Source organism: Pleurodeles waltl, chromosome 3_1 (assembly GCF_031143425.1).
Source record: "Pleurodeles waltl isolate 20211129_DDA chromosome 3_1, aPleWal1.hap1.20221129, whole genome shotgun sequence".
NCBI classification, from domain to species: Eukaryota; Metazoa; Chordata; class Amphibia; order Caudata; family Salamandridae; genus Pleurodeles; species Pleurodeles waltl.
In genome coordinates, this window is record NC_090440.1 from 230,957,599 (window position 1) to 230,973,903 (window position 16,305).

Genomic DNA, 16,305 nt, shown 5'->3' on the forward strand with positions numbered 1-16,305 from the left:
CAGCACCTGCCTATTTAAAGCACTGATTTTTAACCCTTAGAAACAGGCAAAATAGAGGCTTTGGTGCAAGTGACAAGGAAGCTTTTCCCCCTGGGATTTTCGGGCAGGTGGATGTGGTCGCAGCTAGTGGGGATATAGTCTGGCTCGAGAAGGCTGGACACTATTTTATAGTAAGCAACACATCGGTCACCTAGGTGAGAGTGGGGTTTATTGTGAAGTACAAACCTGAGTACAAGGGCCGCACAGAAGAATCGAAGTTGCCTCTTCTGGTGTCTTGTCATCTGGTGTCTAGGCTTTTGCTACTTGCTAGGACGTCATGCAGGCCTCAGCCAGCACACAGAGAGCTCTCCATTCACCCTCCAATGATAAAGGCCTGCTCTTAGGACTGCAATGGGACCTAAACATAGCGTTGGAAATGCATGCCTCACATACTGGTAGTCCTGCATTATGCCAAGGCACCACTTCCTCGTCTCAGTACTTTATTTCCCAAGATGTGGCTCTATCTGTTGACAGACACCCCTGTCTTCACCCAATCTATTTCCTTTTTGCCTCTCCTCTTGATGTAGGCTTTCCAGAAACCCTCCCCTTCCTGTGTACCATAGCCATGTGTACCTGACATCAACATATTGGGAAGGTAAGTGAGCCATACGTACTGTGACCAGAAGACGTGACTCAGCATCATGTGGTTTACTAGTAGTTAGGGTTACCCCTTCCCCTTGTTCCTTGTCAAACTAGTTACTTTAATGATTAAATACTTAAGCAATTAAACAGGTGAAACACACCTGAAACACCACACTGCTATATTAACTCAACTTCAACGTGCCACAGCAGAAGCAACAATTGGCAAAGCCAATAGGTCCCACCATTACGAGTCATTGGCCTTGCAATGTCTTTTGGCAATGCTGTACGGCAGAGGTTTTCAACATGCGGTCCTTGGAACCTTGGGGGTCCGTGAAGCCTACTCGAGGGATCCGTGACTGTTTAAGAAATATAACAATGTTAACAGATTAGTCAAGTGTATAGAAGCCAAGTGTAAAATAGACAATTTGAATACATTCTGTAAGTGTGAAGGAATTTGAAATTGGAGGCTAAAAAATAAGTTAGTATCGTCAGAGTGATTCATGGGAACAGTGCAGTACACCAAACAAATTATAGTATGGATGATGAGTGGCCTCAATGGAATTTAGAAAAGCTTTATCCTTCCATTTAAAAGAAAAAAATGTTTTTGGTATTTGTGAATTAAATACAATATTTGGCCATTTGTGCATTTGATGAGTGCTTATTTCTGTATACTGTTCAAGTCATCAACAATGCTTAGGCGGGAGTCCCCAGCTTCTAGTAATGACTCATTGGGGGTCACAGCTTTCCAATAATGATGTAGTGGTGGGTCACTAGGTTCCAGTAATGATTACGAAGGTGGCAAAAAAGTCAAAAAGTTAAGAACTATTGCTATACAGCATCAGCCAGACTCATTTCTTGCTGATGCTGTGCAGCATGGCAACAAAGAAAAAGCCTAGGCAAAGCCAATTGGCCTTGCTGGGGTAAAGGAAAGGAGTGTTTCATTGTGACTGGTGATGGTTTTGGTACTTGTGAAAGAATGCGAAAGCAAAACATTAGATGCAGCATTTTCTTTCATATAGGACTTTTAAGGACAAACTCGGCCTCCCTCCAGTCACAGGTAAGAACATTGAACAACATTAACTAGTAACACCATTTGTTATTAACAGTGCTTAGAGATGATAGAAGTGTTATAAAGCACTGTATAACAGCTATTTTGTGTGGCAATTGTTGCAAACAGATGTGCTATTGAGATTACAGTTGGCCCCCATGCCCAAGACCGTCTTTCATTTCTCATGTTAGCTGGGTCAGGTGTATCATCGTTTCGTCTAGTATGGCGTAGGTGTTGTTATATAACGTATATCTATGCTAGTCATTCCAAAACTGTGAATCGTTTCTCCTTTTGGTCACACTATGCAAGCTGGTGTAAGTGTTGTGTGCACCTCAGTACCAAATAAATAGGGTAAATGAGATGTTGGCATTCACCTTAACAAATTATATGTACGTGCACTTTCAACTGGAAAACTATCTTTCAAAATGTGAATTGGGACAACGGCACAAGTGTTTTAAATATAAAGAACAAAGTGGAAAAAGCAGACTTGTTTGATATACAGAGGAACAAAATGGCAGGAACTCTGCGTGGTCACGCTGATTGGCTGCCATGGTTTTGAGCCTGTCTGGCCGGTTCCTGTGATGTCACCACATGCCTCTGGATGTGCCAGCGGTGACCCTGATTACTGGTCTTGGGGCCATATTTATACTTTTTGACGCAAAACTGCGCTATCGCAGTTTTGCGCCAAAAAGATTAGCGCCAGCTAACGCCATTCTGAAGCGCCATGCGGGGGCCGTATTTATTGAATGGCGTTAGCCGGCGCTAGCAGACCGGCGCTGCCTGGTGTGCGTGGAAAAAAATCACGTACACCAGGCAGCGCCGGCGTTGGGGAAAATGGCGTTAGGGCGTCTTAAAATGGGGCAAGTCAGGTTGACGCAAAAAAATCGCCTCCACCCGATTTGCGCCATTTTTAACGACGCCCAGACGCCATTTACATGACTCCTGTCTTAGTAAAGACAGGAGTCATGCCCCCTTGCCCAATGGCCATGCCCAGGGGACTTATGTCCCCTGGGCATGGTCATTGGGCATTGTGGCATGTAGGGGGGCACAAATCAGGCCCCCCTATGCCAAAAAAAAATATAAAAAAATAAAATAATTATACTTACCTGAACTTACCTGAATGTCCCTGGGATGGGTCCCTCCATCCTTGGGTGTCCTCCTGGGGTGGGCAAGGGTGGCAGGGGGGGTCCCTGGGGGCATGGGAGGGCAGCTGTGCGCTCATTTTGAGCCCACAGGTCCCTTAACGCCTGCCCTGACCCAGGCGTTAAAAAGAGGCGCAAATGCGGGTTTTTTTGCCCCGCCCACTCCCGGGCGTGATTTTTGCCCGGGAGTATAAATACGACGCATTTGCGTCGCAGTCATTTTTTTAGACGGGAACGCCTACCTTGCATCTCATTAACGCAAGGAAGGCGTTCACGCAAAAAATGACGCTCATTCCTCATACTTTGGCGCTAGACGCGTCTAACGCCAAAGTATAAATATGGCGTTAGTTTTGCGCCGAATTTGCGTCGAAAAAAACGACGCAAATTCGGCGCAAACGGAGTATAAATATGCCCCTAGGTCTCTTTGGTGACCTGCTCTGAGTGTGAGGCTGTGAAGTGGAGCACGCCTTAAAGAGACCTACATTTCCTCCTTGTCCTATGTGCATACAAATCGATCCAAACTTGCAATTGACGCTTTGACATTTTGAAAAATAAAAGAATGCACTTCCCAAGATGGTATTATGCGTACTAACTAGTGTAAGTAAAAAATGTAATAACTGAGCCCTCTTCTGGAATACCAAAACACAGCATCCGGACTCAAAAAGAGCACTTTGCTTCAAATGAAAGCGAAAACGCCATCTGCAGTTGCCAGTCCACACTGAGTGACATCCTGGTAAACAAAACAAAAAGTTCAAATCTGCAAAAGAAAGTGGATAAGTGTACATTGATAGATGTCCTCAGTACATACTAAAGGAAGACATTCAAGTGTGACGCCTTAGTAAAATATAACTCTAGTGCTGCCACACACGAGGAAGATAACTTCACACCTGCAAGAGCATCTCTCATTACTTTTGGAACCGTAACAAGCCCCCTTTCGTACTCTCTCATTACTTTTGGAACAGTAACAAGCCCCATATCGTACAGCGGGTGCAGAATCAGGCACCAGTCTGGCAAGCAGAGAAGGTTAAAGGACTGCGCCTCTTGCCAGGCAAAATTAGCGGCACTGGAGCGCTTAGATGCAAATGTTATCTGTCGCCTCTTTCTACATCTCTGCCTCGAGTCAATACAATGTAGGTAAGTAAATGTGGCAATGCCTACACCTGTGATCCTAGAGACCGGGCTTTAGTCCCCTGTCACTGCAGACTTTTTCATGTGTCTAAAATGTAAGCATTTTGTACAATAAGGGGTGTAGGAGGGTGGGCCATTAGTTGTGTGGCTTGCACAAGTAATGGGTCCGGACTCGACCACCACTGGGAACAAAACACCCCCTTGTAGCGCTTGACTCTCACAGGGTAGCGTTGCAGAGCAGTCCAAGGCTTACGCAAGGGAGGTGGTGTGGGCTAGTAATCACCATTCACAAGCCAACAATAACACTGAACAAATGATTGTCCAGTCTGTGCTTTAAAAAAAAAAAGTAAAAGTACATTTATTACATACACAAACTACTCAGTACTATGCAGCAATTTACAAATATACACAAGCTGATGGAATTACTATTAGAAGACATTGCGTAGTCATTCTTGTCTCTCCCAAAGAGAGATATAAACCAACAACCCACTTGGCAGAACATTCACTTGTATTCCAATGCAATATTTGACTTTCACTTGGAGTGAGAGCCCCTAATACTGACAATAAAGTACATCTACTTTGATCACAAGTGGGTGTAGTTAGGGAAGCTACTTTTCCAACCCTCTTCAGAGTGACACAAAGAAAACACCAGGCAAGGCTCCAGAACAGATGAAATGTTTGTTGAGGTACCAAGGTTTATTGGCAGGCCAAGGCAGAAGGCAGATGCGCATCCCAGAGTTAGGTCTTACAAGCAAGCAACTTCTGCCCTGAAGCATATAAGTCAGGCAGTTACATATGTTAATAAGTGCTGTCACAGCAAAACCCTAAAAGGGGACATAGTCTAAACATGGGCATGCATATACAAAAGAAATGCTGCAAATACAAAACCTCAAGCCCACAGAATAAAAATATACATAATGCAGTGTGAGCATGAACAAGTGAACAGACAACATGTGGACCCTAAAAAAAAGGGGGTTAGGTCGCTGACTGGCACAACGTGGCTTGGAGATGTTTGTTTGCACAGCTGTCATAGTTGTCAGAGAGGTCCGCAGGGAAGTCTTGGGGCAGTGCTAAAATAGTAATGTGGATGAGTGGAACCAACCTCTGAATGAGAGGAATAAGCATCTTGGTAAGAGAAAAGAATAAATAGCTTACTGGGATTCAGATAATGGAGGAGAGAATTGGAACCAAAGTATCATATCTTATAGGTACATACAAGAGGAGCTATATATATATTTTCTTCAACAATCCCTCATTTTTTATAGTAATATCAAACATATTTGTAAACATATATCCTACATGGCAGACACATAGTAATAACAACATATCAAATACATCTGTGGATGGCATTACACCTTTTTTCGATGAAATACACATATTGTCGTCTAGATATACACCTATGAGATATTCATTATTAAAACATAGAAAAATGATATTCTAGTACCTAACGCATTCGTCTGTAATAGGTCTATAGCCATTAAATAAATAAAAAATGTATGTGCTTCGTCTACATCTTGTTGTATTCTAAGATGTCTGTGGGCTATCTCCTGCTCTGTAGCAGGTAGAACTTCAACGGCAGAAAATGAATAGATGTTCCTACTACAGAATTGCTGGAGCATGGAGTAACAGCACCGGAGACAACACAAACGTACCACTATTGTTATGAAGATACAGAATAGAGGTAGAACTAAGATCTTTAACTATCCTGTTGGTAACCATGACTAAAGCCAGGACCAATCATCAGAATCAGAAATTTTGTCTGCTCCATGAAATATTCTAACTGCTTTCTTAATTTGGGTGACATCCATTGCTATGTTTCCACTTTAATTTAAAAATAACAGAAAGAGGAATTCAATAAAATGCACAGCCCTCCTTGTTGTAGTGTCAGGAGGTCAAGGGCAATTCTATGTTGAATAGTCATGGAAGCCACCTAATTTATTTCCACCTGCAACTCTTGAAGTACATCTCTTGTTGCATTGAATGCTATGGCTAGCTCTACAGACATGTTAACAAGGGCCAATTCCAAATCATATACACCATATCCAGGGATTAATATACGCATTAGCTAAAAAAAATAGACCTTGTCTAGCCTCCAGGATAGGTGTATGTATATCTCTTTTATACCTATGAGCGGAACTCCCCAAATTTAATGGCTCATGTGCTGCAATATGCAGCACAACTGAAATGTTTGGTGTTAGATAAGAAAAGCACACATGCCTTCCCAGTGCAGAGGAAGCACCTTGTAAGTCTTAGTTCCACAAATGAAATACATACCACCCTTTAACTGTGTGTCCAATGTGTGATATTTACTTAGGCCTACCACCTCAGGGAAAGAGTTCTGAAATTGATCACTGAAATTATAATCAATCCATGCAGAATTCAAAAGAGTAACATTTGCCAATGTTGCCATGTAAGAGCAGTGAGCGGGCCACAAAGGATATTCTAATATTTTAGAAATCACATTTGGTGCAGTAGCATAATCATTTTCTTGCTCAATTAGTGGATCCTATAGAAGACCATCAGGTGTTATCAACAGTGTCTCTCCATGAATAGTGATGTTCCAGTAATATAAGTGTAGGTAACTTTTTTTCCTTGTGTCTTAGTTGTCCAGATGCTACTTATTAACTGTCTGTCCCTTATATGCCAATTACTCGTGGTATCACCAAATTCTAATATGTTAGGACACTTACTACTTGCTAGCTATTTTACGTATCGGGAAGCTAGGTTACATCCTGAAACTTGATGCTTTATACATACAGGAAAAGCACTGTCCTCTGCATTGTTTTCCACTGTAGGTGACACTGGGTATTCAGCTTGAATATTTGGCAGTATGGTACAACGTGGGTACCATTCAATCCTTTCCTCTCCACAGTCCTAAGTTACATTTGCTATAACGCATCTCTTTCCTTGTGCATAATTCTGTATAGGCACAGGTGTCCTTTGTAAGTCAATGGGGTCATTGGGGTGCCTGGATAATTCTCTACACATCCAGCAATTTTCAAGACATAAGACTTGGGCTACTTTCTCATGTACTGCAATGAGGGGATGGTCAGCTGTTTGTCTACATACTGGTAGTACACACAAAATTAAGGTACTAAAAAATATTATTTGTACTATGCGATGCATTTCTTTTCTCCAAAAGTTATATATTTGATATGAAGTCTGTTACTCAGTTCTAAGCCACTTTCTCTAATTGTCAGTAAGGCAATGGCATGCAGTGTGCTGTCCTCTGCTTCTCCTACTGGTCTGTAGTTGTCTTGTTCAGGGGGCGGTTTCACGGACCTGCCCTACGGTGTCCTCTTCAGTCTATTTTTCTGCATGTGTGACCATCACCTTTCTTCAAGACTACGTCGTGTGCTTCACTTAACTGCATCAGTTGGTGTCACCTGACACTTGATGAGGGGCCCTTTGCATGGATCTTGGGAATGGTCTGGTCTGCCTCCTCCGTTTCTGGTACGTTGCGCTGCTCCACGGGTTGCAGGTGCCCATCCTTTGCAGGCACCTAGGTCTCGGTTGTTGTTGGTGCGGATCTGCACCTAGTGCAGTGAATCCACTCAGGATGTCTCTGCACCTTCACCCCTGTCTGCGTCACCAGGAGCACGAGGTGTGGTCCAGTCAACCTAGAACTAAGAGAAAAATCTTTGATTTTTCTCACCATGACCATGTCCCCAGCTTTAAAAGGATGTGTGGGCTCTGAGGACGGATGGGGTATAGCTTCCTTCATCTGTAGATGGTGATGCCTCAAGACTGCTGACAACTTTATAGTATAGTCAGAAATGTTTTCATCTGTCCACAGCAGTGCTGCTTGAGATGCTGGGAGAGGCAACTTCAACCCCGCAGATATAGGCCGCCCCATCAGTACCTCATGGGGGGACAAAAGGGTTGTTCTAGATGGTGTTGCCCTAATGGCATGCAGCACTAATGGCAGCACATCAGGCCATTTTAAACCTGTTGCATCAGTTGTTTTTGCTAATCAATTGTTTTTTGTGGAGGTCATCCTCTCCACCTGTCCTGAACTTTGGGGGTGGTAAGGGGCATGCAGTTTCCACTCTGTTTCCAAACATTCACACATCTTTGCACAACTGCAGCCACAAATTAACCCCCTCTGTTGCTATTTATGCCCTTGAGGACCCAAATTGGGGTATAATATCCTTCATCAAGCATCGCACAACAGTTACCACATCATTCTTCCCTGTGGGAAACGCCTCCAACGATTTTGAAAATTGATCCACACTCACCAGCAAGCATTTGAATCCATTCAGTGGGAGCATAGAGGCAAAGTCTATTTGGACATTGGTAAACAACCCTGTGGTACTGGTAAGTGATCGTGTGCAGCAGGGGACCGACCTTTAGTATGTTGGGCACAGACAAGACATTGGGAGCAGACTTGTGCAGCGAAGGTTGTGATGCCTGGTGCAAACCATTCTTGTCTGATTAGCTCATTCATCCCCTCTTGTGTCATGTGAGTGGGTCCATGAGCAAGCCTTGTAGGGGGAAGGAACATACTGCGCAGAGCCACAGGTCTGCCATCCTGGTGGACCCATAATCCCACATCATTTTGCTCACACCCAGCATCAATCCACACTCTTTCCTCAGCTGGTGTTGCAGACCATTGTATTTCCTTCACATCATCTAGCAACAATTGTCTCCGAATAAGCTGAATTTTTGGAATGCTCTTTGCCATTAGGAGCAACTGGCTGTAACATGCTCTCTCTTGCTGCTGTGTCAGCCATGGCGTTTCCTCTGGCTATTTTGGTATTAGCTCCTATATGGGCCAGGCATTTTGTGACTGCTATGCTGCTGGATAGTAGTATTGCTTTTAACAAGTTCTTTACTAAAAGGCCATTTTGAATGGGGTGCCCTGCTGCTGTTATGAAACCACGATACTGCCACAGCTGGTTAAAATTGTGGACAACTCCAAAGGCATAACATGAGTCAGTATAAATGTTAACAGTTTTCCCCTTAGCTAGGATGCATGCTCTTGTTACAGCATACAGCATTCAGCTTGCTGGGCAGATTTGTCAGGGGGCAGAACTGCACTTTCAATTATGGTGTTTACTGTTGTTATAGCATACCCTGCTCTGTAATCAGTGTCTGTTAGTCTGCTGGAGAAACCATCAGTGTACCATAGTCTGCCTTTTGTAATGGTGTTTGTTGTAAATCTGGTCTGGGTGTGGTGAATGTTTCTACAACCTCAAAACAATCATGATCAGGGGTCTCCTCAGAATCACCTATTGCAGGTAATAATGTTGCCAAATTAACAGGTGGGCATTTTTTGATGATGATATTAGTGTTAGACAACAATGTGACCTCATAACCTGTGCACCTGGCTGCCAGAAAATGCTGTGTTGCTGCTGATGACAACCACAACTGTACCAAATGTGGCACATAAACAATACAAGGGTAGTCCATCACAATGGGAGCCGCCCTCTCAGCCATCACAGCGGCTGCTGCTACTGCTCTCAAACAAGCTGGATGCCCAATCACTGCTGAAGGCAAAGTCTCAGAGCCATGCTGCTGTGTCAGCACACTATTTGCAATGCCATTTTGCTCTGACACATAGAGATGGAAGGGCAGTTTGTAATCAGGCAGCCCCAGTGCTGGCACAGTGCACAATGTCCCTTTAAGTTTCTTGAAACATTCTGGAAGTTCATTAGTCCATACAATGTTGTTGGGTGCATCTTGTTTTGTGCATTTCCTCAAGAATGCATCATAGGATCTGTACTAAGGGATCCACTGGCGGCAGTAGTTCATCATCCACAGGAAGGACATCATTCCTTTCTTGGTGGACAGGGGCTGCATGCTTTGAATCATTTCTATTCTGTCAGATGATATGCAGTGTGTGCCTTTGGATACCACATAACCAAGGTAAGTCACCTCTTTTTGGCAGCACTGAAATTTTGACAATGAGGCTTTGTGTCCTCTCTCCTGGAAGTGGTTCCGCAGAGCTACAGTGTCTTTTTCCGAAGCCTCCAGGGATGATGATGCCACAGGGAGATAATCTCTTTACTGCCTGTGCATTGACCGTGGGACTCTCTGTGAAACCTTGGTCCAGTCTTGTGAAAGTATACTGGGTATTTTTTTATTGTGAAGGCAAAGACGTCCTCACTCTCTGGATGGACTGTAATACTAAAAAATGCACTTGAGAGATCTATACCTGAAAAGTGCTCTGCTCTGCTCTGCTTCTGCAGATATAGAAGATAATATAGTATTGCTGTCAGGCCAAACAGGTGCTAAGGGAACCACAATGTTGTTTATCTAGCGTAAGTCCTGTATGAATCTATACTGCACTGTGTTGCCCTTGGGCAATTGAATTATTGGACTATTACAGGGGCTATTGGTCTTTTTAAAGATACCCTGTTGTAAAAGAGACTCAATCACTGGTTTTATTCCCTCCTCTACCTGAGGTGACAGTCTATACTAATGCACATAAGGTAGTTCTGCATTTTCCTTAAGCGTCACTTTATGGGCAGGGCATGTTTTTAACAATCCTGCCTCATTTTTGTGTTTTGCCCAAACCTCTGAGTTCACTTGTCAAGGACCTTGTTTTTTGTCAGCTGTAAAACCATATTCCCTTCAAACTTGTCAAGAACTGAAGCCCTGTTGTTTCTGAGCATAAACAACATCCAACACCATCCTTCTCCATCTCCCAACACAGACACAACTCCCAAAGGAAATGAAAAAAATACTTAGTTATTGGTAAGTCCCAGAGATGTTTGACCATGGGGCCCAAATCTTTAGGATAAAATTCTGGTGCTACAGCTATAGACACGTGGTTCTGAAGCTGGTAGTTAAAATAAACACTCTTCCTGTGGTCGTAGCTCAATGCTCACAGCACACCCTTCTTTGCCTACATACAATGTGTCTTCGTGCAACTCCATTGTCCAGTACAAATATTTGTCTGCCATGTAGGCGTACCATTCCGGCACTGGGACTTTAAAAAATGCTGCAGTACAGTGTCTGGGCCCTGGTACTAATAACAACTGCACTAACTTAGTCACTAAGTCACTCTCAATGTCAGGGCTGTATTTATACAGTTCTTGAAACATGTCATTGTAGAAATCTCCCTGTAACGGAGTCCATTGGTAGCGTGTTGGAGAGAGAGAGACAAGGCAGGGTTTGGATATAACATAGAATCTTCACTTAATTTGCAAGCAGTAAACTCTCTATTAGCCAATTCTAATCTGTCCTCAGGCACTTGTAAGTAAATCCCATTTTATGAAAAATATAATGTTGCATGCAATTTACAGAGGAAGTCTCTTCCCAGCAAATTGATAGGTGCATCTGAAGACTGGAGAAACTGATGGGTCGTTGTGAAATCCTCAACACAAACTGGTAGGGGTTCTGATAACTCTTCATGCATCACCATTCCATTTACAGCTACAGTAGTTACTGTTTTACCACTACTGGGACCCAACTTGTTTCTTACTGTGTAGATAGTTGCACAGCTGTCTATTAGGAAATCAATTTCCCTTAATTGGGAACATGGGATTCACCTCAGGCGTGTCAGATACCTTCATCATAAAGCACTGGGCTCGTCAGTTTTCTGCTGCTTGGGTCATCTCTCTCTCCATGTGGTTCTATGCTGATCCATGTTGTTCTTCGAAAAGGGTTCCTCAGGGAGTGCTGTGTTTGCTTGATGTCTGTAGGCATGGGTGGTGCTGATGGATGGTCATCATCCCTGTCAAACCTGCCACATCTGTTGTTTCTACCTTTTCTCTCATACCGGTCATTTCTGTCATTTCTATTTCTTCTACCTCTAGAACTTTTAAAATTTCGGCCCCAGGGCTCATACCTCTGGCAAAAATAGCACTGATCACTACTCTTGTCTCCTCTCTGGTGTCCTTGTCCTTCATCCTGTCTATGCTGCGCCCCGTGATAGTACATTCCCTTTGGCTCCTCCTCTCATACTTGCTGCAACGTCATCCCTTTGTCAGTTTTAGCTGAGCCCTTCTTTACTTTGAAAATACCATCCCTACCAATAGTTGCCTGAAGTGTGCACAACTCTTGATATCCTTTAGTAGACCAGTCAGGGTGGCGCAGTTTACACCTATCCAACCAACCAACCAACAAAGGATTTATAGAGCGCACTAATCACCCGTTAGGGTCTCAAGGCGCTGGGGGGGAGCTACTGGTCATAGAGCCATGTCTTGAGGCGTTTCCTGAATGTCAAGAGGTCTTGGGTCTGGCGAAGGTGGAGCGGTAGGGAGTTCCAGGTCTTGGTGGCTAGGTGAGAGAAGGATCTTCCTCCGGTGGTGGTGTGGCAGATGCGGGGAATGGAGGCGAGGGCGAGGCTAGCGGAGCGAAGATTGCAGGTGGGAGTGTGGAAGGTGAGTCTGTCGTTGAGGTAGGCTGGGCCTGTGTTGTGGAGGGCCTTGTGTGCGTGGATGAGGAGTTTGAAGGTGATCCTCTTTGATACTGGTAGCCAGTGAAGGTCTCTGAGGTGGGGGGAAATGTGGTCACGGCGTGGGATGTCCAGAATGAGGCGGGCGGATGCGTTCTGGATTCTTTGCAGTTTTGTTAGGAGTTTTGTTGTTATTCCTGCACCTAGGGCGTTTCCGTAGTCCAATCGGCTGCTGACCAGGGCGTGGTTGACAGTTTTCCTGGTTTCGATGGGAATCCACTTGAAGATTTTGCGGAGCATGCGGAGAGTGTTGTAGAAGGAAGAGGAGATGACATTGACCTGCTGAGTCATGTTGAGTGTGGAGTCCAAGATGAAGCCTAGCTTGCGTGCGTGGGTGGTGGGTGAGGGCGCGGTTCCTTGGGAGGTGGGCCACCAGGAGTCATTCCAAGTTGAGGGGTTGGTGCCAAAGATGAGGATTTCTGTCTTGTCTGTGTTTAACTTGAGGTGGCTTGATTCCATCCAGCTGGCGATGGCGTGAAGTCCGATGTGGAGGTTGTTCTTTGCAGTTGTAGGGTCTTTCGTGAGGAAGAGGATGAGCTGAGTGTCGTCACCGTAGGAAACTACATTGATGTGGTGGGTTCGTGCGATGTTGGCGAGGGGGGTCATGTAAACGTTGAAGAGCGTGGGGCTGAGCGAAGATCATTGGGGAACACCACAGATGATTCTGGAGGCTTCTGACAGGAATGGTGGGAGGCGGACTCTCTGGGTTTTGCCTGAGAGAAATGTCGAGTGCCTTGTCGCGGATTCCAGCGTTGTGGAGGCGTGTACGGAGAGTGTGATGACATACCGTGTCGAAAACTGCAGAGAGGTCCAGGAGGATGAGTGCTGCTGTTTCTCCTTCGTCGAGCATGGTCCTAATGTCGTCTGTGGCAGCAATGAGTGCAGTCTCAGTGCTGTGGTTTCTGCGGAATCCGGATTGGGAGGTGTCGAGTACCTTGCTGTCTTCCAGGAACCAGGATAGTTGGCTGTTTACAATTTTTTCGATGACCTTGGCTGGGAAGGGGAGGAGGGAGATCGGCCAGTAGTTATTGGGGTCGTCTGGGTGTGCCGCTGGTTTCTTTAGCAGGGCGTTGATTTCTGCGTGCTTCCATCTTTCTGGGAAGGTGGCTGACTCGAAGGAGCTGTTGATGGTTTTGCAGAGGTGGGGGGAGATGATGATGTTTGCCTTATTGAAGATATGGTGTGGGCAGGGCTCCGATGGTGATCCGGAGTAGATGGAGGCCATGGTGGTGGCGGTGTCCTCTATGTTGACGGGGGTCCAGGTGTGGAGGAGGTGGGTGTTGCTTGGGGCGTTGGGTTCTTGGGTGTTTGTAGTCAGCTGGTGGGTCTTGGGCTTGAAGCTATTGTGGATTTCTTCTATCTTTCGACGGAAGTGGGTTGCCAGTGAGTTGCAGAATTCCTGTGATGGCGGGGGTTCGTTGGAGCAGGTCCTGGGGGTGGAGAGCTCATTGACGATGCCGAAGAGCTTTTTACTGTTGGGAGCGTTGGCGTCGATGCGGTTTTTGAAGTGGGCCCTTTTGGTGGTGCGGATCAGTTGGTGATGTTTGCGTAGGGCATCCTTGAAAGCGATGTGGTTGGAGTTGGTAGGGTCAAGGTGCCAGGTTTTTTCCATTCTGCGACACAGCCGTTTGGATTCCTGTAGTTCTGGGGTGAACCAGCTGGCCTTGATTCTGTGTGAGGTGTTTGGAGGGTTTTTGAGCGGTGCGAGGGTGTTGGCGCAATCTTCTATCCAGCGATGCAGGTTGGTGGTGGCTATGTTGGGGGCCGGGGTCCCAGGGGGTGGGGCCCGGGCGAGAGTGGAGATCAGTTGATCCATTGATATTTTGCTCCAGTTGCGTCGGGAGGTTTGTGTGCGGTGCTGGTGAGTGACTGGTTTTTGGTAGGAGAAGTGGATGCAGCGGTGGTCTGTCCAACTGAGTTCGGTGGTGTGGCTGAAAGAGATGTGGTTGCTGGCTGAGAAGATGGGGTCGAGTGTGTGGCCTGCGGAGTGGGTGGGTGTAGTGACGAGTTGCTTGAGGCCAAAGTTGGCGAGGTTGTCGATTAGGTTGGTGGTGTTGATATTGTTGTTATTTTCTAGGTGGAAGTTTAGGTCACCAAGGAGGATGTGGTCTGTTGAGGTGAGGGCTTGGGAGCTGATGGCGTCGTCGATGTCGTCACAGAACTGCGGTCTGGGTCCAGGGGGTCTGTAGACCAGTGTTCCTCTGAGTGTGTTGTTGGCGTTGATGTGGATTTTGAAGTGGAGGTGCTCGGCGGAGTTGATGGTGTCGTGGGAGTTGGTGGAGACTCTTATGGTGTTTTTGTGGACTATGGCGATTCCTCCTCCTGGTCTGTTGATTCGGTCTCTTCTGGTGATCTTGTAGTTTACTGGTATGGCTATGGCTACGTCTAGTTCTAAGGCCGAATTCATCCAGGTTTCGGTGAGGAATGCGACGTCGGGCGAGTATGTGGTCAGGAGGTCCCAGAGTTCAATTGCATGTTTGTGGACGGAGCGGGTGTTAAGTAGGATGCATCTTAGGCAGTTGTCTGTTTTGATTTGGAGTTTGGAGGTTAGGTTGCAGGTGAAATTGCAGGCTTTGCAGGAGAAGGGTCCTTTGGTGCGCGTCGGTGTAGACTGGAAGCAGATGGAGGAGCGTCCTGGATTAAGGGCGTGGAGTTCTATGGGCCATAGATGCTAATAATCCAATTATAAGTGTCTGAGTAGCCAATACTTTATATGCCTCTGTCGTGTGCAGTACCCCTGCACTATTATCCCATCCTTCATTGAACCTTAGGATGTAATCAGCCACAGATTCACCTGACTTCTGCAACATGGCTGTTACTTGAGAAAAATTCCCATGTTTCACTGCTAACCTATTTATTGTGTCCCTGACAGACTCTAACCAATTCATCAATCTATTTTCTGTAACTTCCATATTATTAGTCAGTATTGTCCAATTTCTTTCTTGTGGAATTTAGAACACACTCTTTACCAAAGTCCATCGGCTACCATCTCCTAGTTTTAGTAACATTTCTACATCTCTGGCAATGCATATTTTATGGAGCCATTCATAATATTTCACACTGGCTGTGAATGGATCTGGGGGCATCCTTAGTCATCTGAGCTGCTTCTAAGGGGGTCCATGGTTTTCACATTGCTGTCCCTCCTAACACTATTTTTGGTGCAGTTATTTTAGGGTTTAATAGTACATCATCAGTATATGAGTTCTCATCCTTTCCTTTAAGCGCAGTGTGCATGAATGTGTAAGTATCAGCCGTACTTTACTATCTATCGTATCCTGAAGATTATTAATGAAGCATTTATTTTCTCCCTTTCTGTGTTCACCTCTTCCTGGAACCTATCTGCCTCCCGCCTTAGGTGAGCTAACTGCCCATGTTCATCCTCATTGTTTTTCCCTTGTGCACTCATCCCTAAATCCTCCCTTAGACCAAAAGTGGAAGTTGGGACATGGGTTTTAAAAGCAAGCGGTGTGTGTCCCCCCAAAGGATAGGTGTCTATTCAGGACCGGTGTTGTGGCACCACCTTCTCTGGCACTAGTTGGCATATCAGATACTCTAGTTAAATCACACTCCAGCGATATATGGAAATAAGCACACACATTGCAACCCTGGTTTGGTACTCAGAGCCTGCTTGTGTGTGTTATTTCTTTCACAGTGTAAATAGGGGCCTGAAAGTGATGGGTAAATTGAAGTTGTTTGAGGAGGTAGAACTGGCCTTTCAGAATGGATGCCTTGTTCCAATGTTAGGAGACTGCTCTCATTGTTATCTCTACCTGTGCTCCAGTAATTTAATTCACTATTCACATCCAATCTCTGTCTTTTCCTTTCTTCCTCTGTTAAGAACAGTACCTCTTCCTCAGTTAATGTACTACCAGTTAATTATCAACAAAGAGAGGGATAGAGAGGTTAAAGGTCCAGTGTACGTTCTCCCAGTAAGACTAATCAACAACAAAAAGGTACACTGT